We start from the raw sequence: 13,400 nt of genomic DNA, 5'->3' as shown, positions 1-13,400 counted from the left end.
AACGATAGCCTCACTAGAATCATCCCAACACAAAGGATTACGACACTTTCTTCGATAAAGTGCCTCAAACGGAGCCATCTGAATACTAGCTTGGTAACTGTTGTTGTGGAGAACTCCATAAGCGGTAAACTCTTCTCCCAACTAACTTGAAACTCCAAAGCACAAGCTTGCAACATATCCTCAAGCGTCTGAATCGTCCGCTCAGTCTGACCATCAGTTGCAGCGTGAAAAGCCGTACTCATCTTAAGCTCACTGCCTAAAGCCGGCTGCAGCTTCTTCCAAAACCGAGAACAAAACCTCGGATCACGGTCGGAGATGATATCCTTACGAACCCCATGAAGACGAATTATCTCTCGCTTATAAACATTCGCTAGTTCCTCGAGACTCCAAGTCTCCTTCATCGGAATGAAATGCGCGACCTTAGTCAAACGATCAACCACGACCCAAATCGCATTCATTCCCCTCGGCGACCTTGGCAAACCCAAGACGAAATCCATCAAAATAGAATCCCATTTTCACGTGGGAATCTTCAAGGGTTGTAGTAGACCACCAGGTCTCTGATGTTCAATTGACCTTCTGACAAATCAGGCAACGACTCACAAACTCGGCGATCTCTTTCTTCATACCCGGCCACCAAAACCATAGCTTCAGATCCTTGTACATCTTATCACCACCAGGATGAACCGAATAGGGAGTACTATAAGCCTCCTTGAGGATCTTACATTTTAAGACCTCACAGCTAGGTACACACCAACGACCTTGAAATCGCAGACCATCATAAGGTCCAACGTCGAAGTCTCTGGCGCGACCTTCGCTTATAGCGACTCGAACTCCTTCTAGGAATTCATCCTCTCTTTTCTTAACTCGGATCTCATGAAGGATCTCGGGTTCAGCAACCATCGCACTCAAATATAAAGTATAAGGAAGAACTACCTCAAGGCTCATCTTCTGGAACTATCGACTCAAGTCATCAGGTAACACCATCACCGATCTCATAGCATGACACACCTTGCGACTTAAAGCATTGGCAACCACGTTTGCCTTACCCTCATGATACTGCAGCTCAATCTTGTAGTCGTTAAGCAGCTCCAACCAACGTCTCTGCCTCATGTTAAGATCTCTCTGAGTGAAGATATACTTCAAGCTCTTATGATCCGTATAAATGTTGTGAGAGACTCCATAAAAGTACTGTCGCCAAAGCTTAAGTTCAAACACCACTGCCGCTAACTCAAAATCGTGAATCGGGTAGTTCATCTCGTGAACTTTCAACTGACGGGAAGCATAAGCCACAACCTTACCCTTCTGCATCAAGACACAACCCAAACCAGACTTAGACGCATCCCAGAAAACATCGAACTCAACGCCCTCTTCTGGTAGAGTCAACACAGGAGCGGTAGTCAACCTCTTCTTCAACTCCTGGAAAGTAGCTTCACAAGCTTCAGTCCAAATGAACTTGGATTCCTTCTTCATTAACTGAGTCATCGGTCTCGCGATCTTAGAGAAGTCGTGCACAAACCGACGATAATACTCAGCTAGACCAAGGAAACTCCGAACCTCATTCACAGTCTTTGGACTCTTCCACTCGACCACTGCTCGAATCTTCGACGGATCAACCATAACTCCATCGCCAGATATCACATGACCCAAGAAGGTAACTTCACTTAGCCAAAACTCGCACTTCGAGAACTTAGCATACCACTTCTGCTTACGCAGAGTCTCCAAAATAACACGAAGATGACTCTCGTGTTCAACCTCATCTCTCGAGTAAATCATTATGTCGTCTATGAACACCACGACACACTTATCGAAATACTCGTTGAAAGTGCGGTTCATATGATCCATAAAAACAGCAGGTGTATTCGTCAACACAAACGACATCACCACGAACTCATAGTGACCATACCTCGAGCGAAAAGCAGTCTTAGGAATATCCTCATTCCTAACTGGAATCTGATGGTAACCAGACCTCAGATCGATCTTTGAGAACACACTAGCATTACGGAGCTGATCAAACAAATCCTCGATCCTCGGCAAAGGATACTTATTCTAGATAGTAACCTTGTTCAGCTCACGGTAGTCAATGCACAACCGCATACTACCATCCTTCTTCTTGACGAACAAAACAGGAGCAGCCCACGGCGAAGCACTCGGTCGGATAAAACCCTTACCGATCATCTCCTCGAGTTGCTTCTTAAGTTCTTATAACTCAGTTGGTGCCATACGATATGGAGCTTTCGAATGGGACCAGTTCCAGGCAGTAACTCAATTGAGAACTCTACATCTCGCTCAGAAAGAATACCGCCCAGATACATATTACGCAGATGGACAAAATTTTCCAAAAAAGCTGTGTGGGGGAGGCTCCTCCCAAGCGACATTCGCATAAGCGCTAATGACGCCATCAACTGGCGTCGTTCAATGTTGATAGCTACAAACCATCTTATCACTAAATGCCACAATGTTGTTGAGGCAAGACTTGTTTTTGAGAAGCTGTGTGTGAAGGCTAATGAGGAAGTGCAGTCGTTACTGTCCAAACTTAGTATGGACGAAGAACTACGTAACGAAGATCTACCCAACGTAGAGCTGACTGGTCCCCCAATTATAGATCCAGTATGTTGTAAGACAAAGGGTCATAGTGCATGTAAAAAAAAAGGAATCTGGGGCCAAAGATGAAGGCTAAGAAAGCGACTGAAGAAGGCAGTACCATGTACACCCCTGTTTCGCGTCTGATTTGATCTACACGGTTCCACATGACATAGCTCAAACATTTTCGGGAAATTTTTTGGGTACAATGAACTGTTTGTTAGACCAGTTAGTTTTGTGTTAACATTGTACTCATATAATTTGTAACATATATGAAATCAGATTGATATATCTGTGTTCATGCATGTTACCATATTATGATGCTACAAACTGGTTACATTTGTAGAAAACGGTGGTGACATTATTAGTTATCTACCAATGTCACCATTTTTAGTCATAAACTAAGTATTTTGACTTGAAGTTAGAGTGTATGGTTGTTTATATTCGATACTTTGCGACCTTCAAAATGTGTCCATATTAAGATGCTACTAACTAATCACATTTGTAAAAGAAGGAGGTGGCATTATTAGTTATACTCAAACGTCACCAATTTTTTTTCATAAACTAAGTTTATTTTGGTTCCTTTGCCACCTTTCAAAAGTGCCTTTCTGTTGATCAATATGATGGCAATTTAGCGTTGATGTTACCATTGTTTAACAAATTTTTATTTACATGTGGTTACATACTAAAGTTAACATGGGGACTTAACTGTTAACATGGGAACATCAGTGACTAATCATGGTGACATATATGTCATTGTTGCAAATGTGACCACCCTATTAGAGACTTGTACCTATGTTGAAGCGTTCTGACTTGAACTTAACATGATAACAACCGTGCTTTATAATTTGCTGACATTTATGGTCAGTATAAAAATGTTACTACTTTAATAGAACAGTATGACCATGTTTGTTCACATATGTTGCAATACGAGGAGTGTCAAACATCTTCAAAATGTAACTACAGTACTGGTAATACTAATACCACATTAGTCTACACATTGGTAGATCATAAGTTGTTAACAAAACAAGGACTATTTAACAATCCCTTCACAGCAGGAAGGACCAAAAGTGGTGTCCCAAAATATTACATCATTATCAATAAACGACAGTTCCATTAATGACTTGTGCCCCTACTTCACTTCTTCTTACTGGCAGGCTTTGGTGTTGGACGGTTCGGGGCACGTGTGACATCCTTAGCGCAATTTAAAACGGGACCTCATGTTGGACGGTCTCTAGCACGAGTGTATCTTAGCTCGTAAGAGCGGGCTGGTGCTCGTTCGCCAATGTCATATATCCCCAAGTCAAACGAGGGTGGGAGAACCACGTTCTCCAAAGCCTGGTCCACCTAATCAAGCGTGGCAATGAATTCAGCATAGAATACGAGGTCGTTATCCAATTTCTGCGTCAAGGTCTCTTCTGCTTCACCCGCTTCTCCAACACCTGCATCCTGCTGTTGCCGCACCTGCTGAGACAGGGGAGGATCCGCCATCATTTCTGCTGCCATTTGACGATGTAAGCGTGATACCAATTGTTGGTTCCTCTTTGACTGGTACCATTTCAGTACACGCGCCTACACATGGACAAATATGGATTACGAACATATTTAACTAACTTGAATACACTAATATAATGTTCATTACATATACATATAATTTCACATTTTAACAGACCTACATATCACGCTATGATGCTCACATTTTAACATGTAACAACCTTTAGTCAGAATGTCACCATTTTAAGTTTTCAACAAACATCTACATATCACAGCTGTGATGGTCACATGTTAACAGTCCATAAGATTGTAACCATCTTTATTCAAAATGTGACCATGTTTTTAAGTTTTAAACACACAGAACATGCTGTCACATTTCATACTAAAACAACTACATATCACAACTACCATTGTTACATTCTAACATGAAATGATAATGTAACCATTTTAAGTTTTACACACACAAAATGTTGTCACATTTCATACTACAACACCTACATATCCCAGCTATGATGATCACATGTTAACAATCCATGAGAATGTAACCATTTTTTTATCAAAATGTCATCCTTTAGAGTTTAAACACACAGAACATGCTGGCACATTTCATACTAAATAATTTACATATCACAACAGCCATGGTAACCTTTTAACAGTAAATCACAATGTAACCATCTTATGTCAGAGTGTCACCATTTTAAGTGTCACACACACAATATGCCGTCACATTTCATACTACAACACCTACCTACATATCACATAATGATGGTCACATGTTAACAGTCCATAAGATTGTAACCATCTTTAGTCAAAATGTCACCCTTTAGAGTTTTAAACACACATAACATGGTGTCACATTTCATACTAAAACAATTACATATCACTACTACTATGGTCACGTTTTAAAAGTAAATCATAATGTAACCATCTTAAGTCAGAATGTCACTATTTTAAGTTTTAAACACACGGAACATGCTGTCAAATTTCATACGATAATGGTCACATTTGAAGATTAAATCAGAATGTAGCTAACTTTAGTCAAAATGTCACCATGATTTTGAAGGCTAGACAAGTGCCGGTACTTACGTCGTTATATAGACGGCTGAGATCCTCATCAGTAGGGAGGCCATCTGGTAGTAGGAAAGACACAGTCCTACATCCCTTATCATCTGCAATGGCACTGTCCTCGGCCGGACGAGCTCCTTCCCGCACGATAACTTCTTCAGGAACCAGCCTTTCAACTGTAAGTTTGTAGAATGACTTCTCCAGATTAATGGATACCGGATGTAACACCCGCGAAATTCCTGTTTTGATATTTATAATTTAATTAGCTATTTTATTATTTTATTTATATTTTAAACCCTTTTTACAAAAATGTTGATTTATAAGTAGAATAATAATAATAATAATAATAATAATAATAATAATAATAATAATAATAATAATAATAATAATAATAATAATAATAATAATAATAATAATAATAATAATAATAATAATAATAATAATAATAATAATAATAATAATAATAATAACCGTCTTCGGTGTGTAGTTAGCTTCAGGTCATGTTTTTAGCGAGAACCGACTCAATTTAAACTTTTTGGGCCTAGTGTGACCAGTGAGCTTTCTTTCCTACCCTTTCCTTTTCTCTATATACACCACCAACCTTCATTTCTCCTTCTTCCTTACTACAAATTTCTGAAAACTACTCAACAAACACCACCATTGAAGCTCCTTCCTCACCAAAACCTAGATCTACCATATCTCCTTCAAATCTTCACCATTTTCACACCATCATCTTCCTCTCCTCACCCTCCATCTTTCTAGGTAAGAAAGTTCTAGCCTTTTGTATCTTTTAGAAAATTCATCTTTTTGTGAGATGAGTTTTCTCACCCTTTTTGCCTTAAACTTGTTCTAGGATGAAGCTTTAACATTGCGGGGTGATATTAAGTCGGAATCATGTCCTTTGATGAGCTAAAAGGTAACGGTGATGGGTTACTCGACATTATATCAAATTTGTGTACTTTAATTGTTAAAGTTTAGTCCTTTTGATTGTTAAAGTTGGTAACTTTACATGTTTATACACGTTTCTTACTTGGAAAATTATTGTGAGAAGTTGTCTTAAACTTGTATGAAGAGTTTTAAGCATGTTGTTACATTTATTTTCAATTGGGTAAAGTTGTGATATTTGGATGAATTAATTGTTTGATTTTGGGTCAAATCTTATGCTTGAATCCATCAAGATGTGTGATAATTACGTTCTTGTGGTTTCTATTAGGTATCATTGTTGTTACATGTATATTTAAGAGGAATTTGGGATGAAAATTTGGTAGAAATCGACTTTGGGAAGTGCAGGAAATTGTCGTGCAAACAGTTCGGTACCACGGAAAACCGCGGGCTCCGGCCCTCACCGTAGGCTACGGTTTCAGCCTGATCAGTTTTCGTAAAATGGCCATAATTCTCTCATTTCTTGTCCATTTTGGGCGTATGACCTACTCGTTCTACCTTCCTGAATGCATACTTACTCTTAATTTATCATGCTTGTCTCACTATGATTATCATTTATATTGCCTTGTTCATCATTATTATTCAAAGTAATGTCTGTTGTGTCATGGACATGTTTTAAAGGTAGCCTCTGAGTCGGATACTTGTGTGTTGTGTTTCGGACATGCTTAAAAGGTAGCCTCTGAGCCGGATACTTGTGTGTTGTGTTTCGGACATGCTTTAAAGGTAGCCTCTGAGCCGGATACTTGTGTGTTGTGTTTTGGACATGCTTTAAAGGTAGCCTCTGAGCCGGATACTTGTGTGTTGTGTTTCGGACATGCTTTAAAGGTAGTCTCTGAGCCGGATACTTGTGTGTTGTGTTTCGGACATGCTTTAAAGGTAGCCTCTGAGCCGGATACTTGTGTGTTGTGTCTTGGACATGCTTTAAAGGTAGCCTCTGAGCCGGATACTTGTGTTGTGTCATTGGTCGGACTCACTTGGAGCTTAATTTTCGGTTACTTGTCGTTAGGAGCACCTAGACCAAAACAATATTTATAACTTCACAAACAACTCTACTATTAGTAAAGAGGCAAGTAAAGGTTGGATCCCAAGGGACGGGTATTGATGTAGGATTTTCGATTGCAAGTAGCGGTGTCTAGGGGTGTCACAGTTTGGGTTGAGATAAGAAGATCACTAAGCTAAATAGCAATAAAAGTAAACAAGCAAGATGATTAAAATGAGATGTAAACAATTGACTAAAAGCACTAGGGTGTCACGGGGTCATAGGGGATTCATGGGAATTGATCATACAAACATATTCTCAAATTATAAGCAAACAATTATTGTTGTGATGGATCGAGTTGATTTATATCTTACAATCCTAGGAAGGTTTGGGTCCCGGAGCCGAATCGATTAGATTGTACAACACCTACAAGTCGACTTAATCCTCCCTACTCAACTATATGCATGGTCTAATGAGACTCGAGTTGGTTTATGTCTTACAAGTCTCATTGAAAAGGTAAGTGATGGGTACAAAATGCAAGGATTCATAGGCTTGCATTTCATCAAACATAACATGTGCATAAGTTGAGATCACAACAAGCAAGCAAATAAATTATGAAAACATATTAAATTAAGCATGAATCATCCCCCGTGTTGGTTTCCCCTAATTACCCATTAACCCTAGTTAAGGAAACTACTCACTCATTATCAAGTTTAACATGTTAACAAGGTTGTCAATCATATTAACAAAGCAAAACATGATGAATAAATGAAGATGATTAACAATAATTAAAAAGGGATTAAGAGAATTATACCTACTAATGATTCCAAAATAAAGCAAAGAATAATAAAAGTACTTGATGAATGATTGGAAGGTTGTCAATCTCCCAATAATAACCCAAATAATCTTCAATTACCCAAAATAAAAGATGAACAAAAGAGAAATTAAGGAAATGAGATTTGTATTAATATTTAATTAGAAGTTGATTACAAGATTAAGAAGAGATTAGAATGATATAAACTACACTAAGGATTGATAAGAAGAACATGATTAATCTAATTAGACTAATGGGGTATTTATAGTGGGGATTAGGTATACAAATTAAGGTTTACTAAGGGCTTAAATGACGATTAAGTCCTTGAGGAATCGCTCCTCTCAGAAAAGATGCGAGTCTCCTTTTTGCTAGTCTTCCGAAAATATGCGCATCTTTAATGGAGGGGAGAAGAGGACGTATGGGCCTGTAAGACAATCCGGGCGTCCAAGGGTCGGGACGAGCGGATTCTAGGGTGGCTGGACGGGCGGATTGATGCTTGGACGAGCGGATTGGGGCGTGGTTAGACGGGCGTCCCTATGGCAAAGACGCTCGGATCTTTGCAGTCTTGGACGGGCGTCTTGCTACGCTGGACGAGCGGATCTCATCACAGCCTTTCTTTTCTTCTTTTCTTCCTCTCTTCTTCCAATTATCCTCCGGGATTTAGTCGGGGATGCAAGGATTTCTTCATCATTGCCCATCTACCATAATATGTACAAAGGCCTTCTAGTCTTGTCTTCTCTTTGATGCTTGGTCATTAAATTCGATCAATTTAGCTCTATTTTGCCATGAAAATGTAAGGTTTGCACTCCTCTCCTACCAAGGAAACAAAACCTCAAAGAATATGCAAAACAAAGAACTAAAGATAGTAAATGACCCAAATATGCACTAAAAAGCATATGAACGAGGCTAATTCGGGGACTAAATATGCTCAAATAATGGTCACATCAAATATCCCCAAACCGAACCTTTGCTCGTCCCGAGTAAAGAGGTGACAAAACTAGGACCCTTATTTAAACTATCCTACTAATATAGCCGACATGAGACAATTAGCGGGTCTCACTCCGCCCCTTCAACTCACAACAAGACAAACATGAGGTAGGATACCTTCTTGCAAGGCAAGGTGGGTCTTGCCAAAATGGCGACACATCCAAACATTAAAGCACACAAAATCGAGTAACGGATGCATCTACCAAAAGAATAGCCACTTTCCTCATCTAAGTGGTGAAAATTATCTAAAGGGGACAATTCAAGGGTACACACTCCTTCATAGATGCAATTTCTTCAAACTACTAAGCCTAGAAGGATACCAATAAATCACCTCCAAGTTGTGTCAAGCTAGGGTACCTTTGTCCTCAATCGTTAAATGCTTTTGTTAAGAATAGACTCCCTATGGTGTTAGAAACACTGGAGGATCGCGGAATTCCCCATCTTGCCTAGACAAGAAGAAGGGTGTCCTCAATCGTTAAATGTTTTTGTCAAGAATAGACTCCCTATGGTGTTAGAAACACTGGAGGATTGCGGAATTCCCCCTCTTGCCTAGACAAGAAGAAGGGTCGTCCCCTCTCTACCATGCACAAAAATGGATACGATGGATAAAGGGATCGATAGTATTTGAGTTTCATTTGGGAGTTTGCTTTGTTGTTGTTTTTCTCCCCAATTTCTTGTGGCATATAACATTTGAGAACACTTTCTTTTTGCCGTTTCTTTTGATTTTTGGTATTTCAATACTTGACAACTTTCAACTTTTGCATTTTCTTTTGAACATTTTCAAAGTCACCCCATATGTAGTGAGAGTGCTTATATTTGAAGCATAGGAGTTTTCATTTTTGTTACTCCTCTTTTCTTTTGATGCATTTGCAAACTTTTTCTTTTCTTTTCTTTTCATTTCTTGAACTCAAATTTGAACAATTTCTTTTTGTGCCCATTCCCTTTGATGACAAAAATATGGTAGAACATGGATGAATGATAGTTGCATGGTTTCAAGGGTCACCTTGGAATAAACGGTAGCCAGGGAATTATCACACCACAAGGTACTCTTTGTGGACAGCGGGGGCCCACGGGGGCGCTTGGGAGGAAAAGTGTGACACCCTTAAATCTAGCCTTAATTAAATACGTATATTCTACAGAAAAACTGGTAGGATATGTTTGTAAATGGTTCAACTAGTCCAAAAACCTGCAATTTCAAAAAATTTTCTAACTTAAACCATTCACAACCAATCCAACTCAAGAAGAGTGTCATAAACCCTGCAACAGCTGATAAACTAATTTACATACATAACTAAAGACGCGGAAATATAAGGATACAAACTAAAAATAGAAAAGGGAGACATATGTCCCTTCAAATAATATACAAACCAAAAGTGTAAAAGGTTTACTAATAGAATAGCCAAAACTAGGTCCAAGGTTCCTTGCTCACTAGCTCGTCTGTGACCCCAACTAAGCATCAACAACCTGTCAATCGCATTTTATACAAACACGAAAGCCACAATTCAGTGGGGAGTAACTTCGAGTCCTCCCAGCCACGAATCGTCAAAATTAATGTAACATGTAATGTAACATGTAAACAATTTGATAAACCATTTACTTATCATGTATTCTAGCAAATGACCCCTAAACTGACCAAACTAAACTATCATGTGAATCATATAACAAATAGTAATCCAAACTTTATCAATCAGAATCGGCTTACATCTCACCTATTACAGTTCATAAAATCACCATACAAGAAAGGGCAATATATCAAAGACAGGCATAAGTTCTTAGTACGGTCAATAGTCACTTTGTAACTTGAGTCTATACCACGAGGTAGGGAAGGTAATCGAACCGGTATCTTGGCTCAGCGGTTACTATTAAGAAAACATGGCCAAGAGACAACACAACCCTAGCCTAAAATCACAAGCAGACCTAGACATGCGGATACACACCACCGCACCCAAGACTCACAACTTTTTTTAAAACAAAGTGAAGTGAGTACCCTAAGGACACCACCGAAGGGTTGGCTAGTACTTAAGTGACCCCATACTATCAAAATAAGTACCGAGGTCATGCCCCAACTTGGATATAAATCCACTAGTCAGGAACACAAAGGCTATCAAGCAGTGAACATATACTCGTCAGAGACTATAAAGACCTATCTATGATGAAGGCCGAAATACTCACCTAGGACCTAGTCACAGCTAGTCCCAGCTTGAATACTTTAGCCCACACCACACAAGACTCACCACACAAGTCAAGTAAGACACCCACTTAACCTTAAGAGGGCAAAAAGTCCTACTTACCAACCTAAATGCTAACATTCTATCATGTGAAAGGCTATATAAATGTCTATTTACAAAGATACAATCCAACAGTTCCTCAATAAGAATTCAATACTAACTTCCAATTCTAGCAATTTTAACAATATTAAAGGCTTTAGGGGAATCTAGGGCCATTACTACAAAATAAGAAGTTGTTTAAATTCAACTAACTAAATAAGAAGCTATTTAAATTCAACTAATTACACATGTGAAATAGAGATATAATAAATGGCCTAAAACAAGAAAAAGGCCGATTATCTAATTCATTCAACCGAATTTTTACCCGCAACCCCACCTGCGGCAGTGCACGGTCAAATTGCGGTGACCAATCACTCAATTAATCGACATCGCATCGATCCAAAGGGACTAAGGCTCAGTTTTCGGCACAATCAACAAAGCATTACAATTATCGCTATAAAATTCATTTTGAGCCTATGAATTACAATTTCATTTTGTAAACTATCCTAACATATGATAACTATTAATATAAGCACAATTTTTCCGTTAACATAATTTTTGTTACTAGTATGCTTCAATTCAAATTACTACCCTTTTGTTACTTATACTATTCTAATATTAATTAACCCGAAAAGACCAAGATTGTACGAAAACCCGCGAAACAAGCACGGACCGACCCGGGCCAACCCCAAGACCGGCCGGGGCTGCCGTGGGCCTGCCGGCTGCTTCTGCCGCCGCCGCACCATTTCTCCTCTTTTTTTTTCATTTTTATACATTATAAGACCGTCTGAAAATTAATTAATCGTCCCCAATTCAATTTTGATAATTTAAACTAACAAAAGGCATAATTTAAGCTAACAATTGACATGCATGCAACCATCCTAAACATGTGAAAATTACTACACCAACAAAAATCACCAAACATACAAAAATCAAAAACATGTGACGATCTTTCGTCGAGTAACTCGAAATATGTTACCTTAAGCTAGAAAAAGAGCAATTAACACCTTGAAAACCCAAACCCTAACGACACTAGCCGCTATCCTCTACAATATACGAGTCCCCGAACTCGTCTTCCAATCCTTCACCTAAATAAACAATTAAAACACAATAATAAGCATATAAAACCGAAAATACCGAAAATTGGTCTTAAAACAACTTCAATAAAACTGAAATTAAATTGTACCAAGTTGTAGATCGCGTCGAGGGGATTCCGGAAAGGTAAATTATGCGAAAAACGGACTAGTAACGAAGAAATTACGTCGATTTTGAGCTTGAAATTATGTTAATGGTGTTTTGTTGGTTTGATGTTGATGATGATGATGCTAAGAACAAAAAAAATCAGAAAAATAGAATAAAGGGGAAGGGTGGTGCGCGTGAAAGGAGAAAGGAAAGGAGAAAAGGAAAGTGCGGGATTTTCAGTCGGGATTTTTACGAGTCGGTTTTGACTCGTTTCAATAATAATTAAATCCGTAAGTCAAACGCAAATTCCGTCAAGACCAAAGTTTTTAAACACGAGATTACAATAAAATTGAGTATTCATACGACCCATTTCCAAATTCGTTTACCCAACGTTCAAACGAATTGTCATTTTCCCCCCGATACGCCCTTATTTCGAAATAAAAGATTTTACACGGTTTAAACTATTTTTAAACATTTCAAAACTATAAAAATAAATACTTTTCTTCAAAATATAATAAAATTATATTTCTTTGAATTATTTTTACTTTAATTACTTTAAATATCAAATTTTATTTGATTAATAAATCATTTTTGAAATATATTAACGGTCCGAAATTACGGGGCGTTACAATCACCCCTCCTTTTAAAAAGTTTCGTCCTCAAAACTTAGAAGGAGAAATTATAGTTATTAGAAAATATAGGTATCTTTTCAATGAAACGGTGATACTCTTGTTGATCAGACAAGAACATCCATATTCATATCAAAACATAAAAATATTTCTACACCAATAAATGAGAAAACCCATTATTGGGACATCTCCAACAACGAGATTTAACATTCACTAATGTTAAAAAACATTGAAAATCATAATAGCATTTTCAAAATTTTAGTTTAAAGTTCTATAATAAGAATAATAATCAAAAGAGCTGTATGAGTTTCATGAGGTAAGAATTGAAGTCGAACCTAATTGGGTGTCAAACATGGAGTTTCATAGGTTACCAACATCAAACTTATGAGAGGAGTATGATGAAGTAAGGAAAAGAGGTATGAGCGGTAACGCTCATGATCAAGGAAGAAGGAAAATCAGAC

The 13,400-nt window shown here is 38.2% G+C and overlaps 1 long non-coding RNA gene across 1 annotated transcript; it reads right to left on the bottom strand.

The window, feature by feature from the left end:
* Positions 1 to 10,072: 10,072 nt before the first annotated feature.
* LOC141630626 (uncharacterized) lies at positions 10,073 to 12,494 on the bottom strand. The gene is made up of 3 exons (XR_012537527.1): positions 12,315 to 12,494; positions 12,108 to 12,216; positions 10,073 to 10,325 (listed from the first exon to the last, which is right to left on the bottom strand). It is a non-coding gene; the product is annotated as an uncharacterized LOC141630626 (long non-coding RNA).
* Positions 12,495 to 13,400: the final 906 nt, after the last annotated feature.

This window comes from Silene latifolia, chromosome 2 (assembly GCF_048544455.1).
Source record: "Silene latifolia isolate original U9 population chromosome 2, ASM4854445v1, whole genome shotgun sequence".
Taxonomy (NCBI): Eukaryota; Viridiplantae; Streptophyta; class Magnoliopsida; order Caryophyllales; family Caryophyllaceae; genus Silene; species Silene latifolia.
The sequence above is the reverse complement of the archived record's forward strand: the minus strand, read 5'-3'. Positions and strand labels throughout refer to the sequence as shown.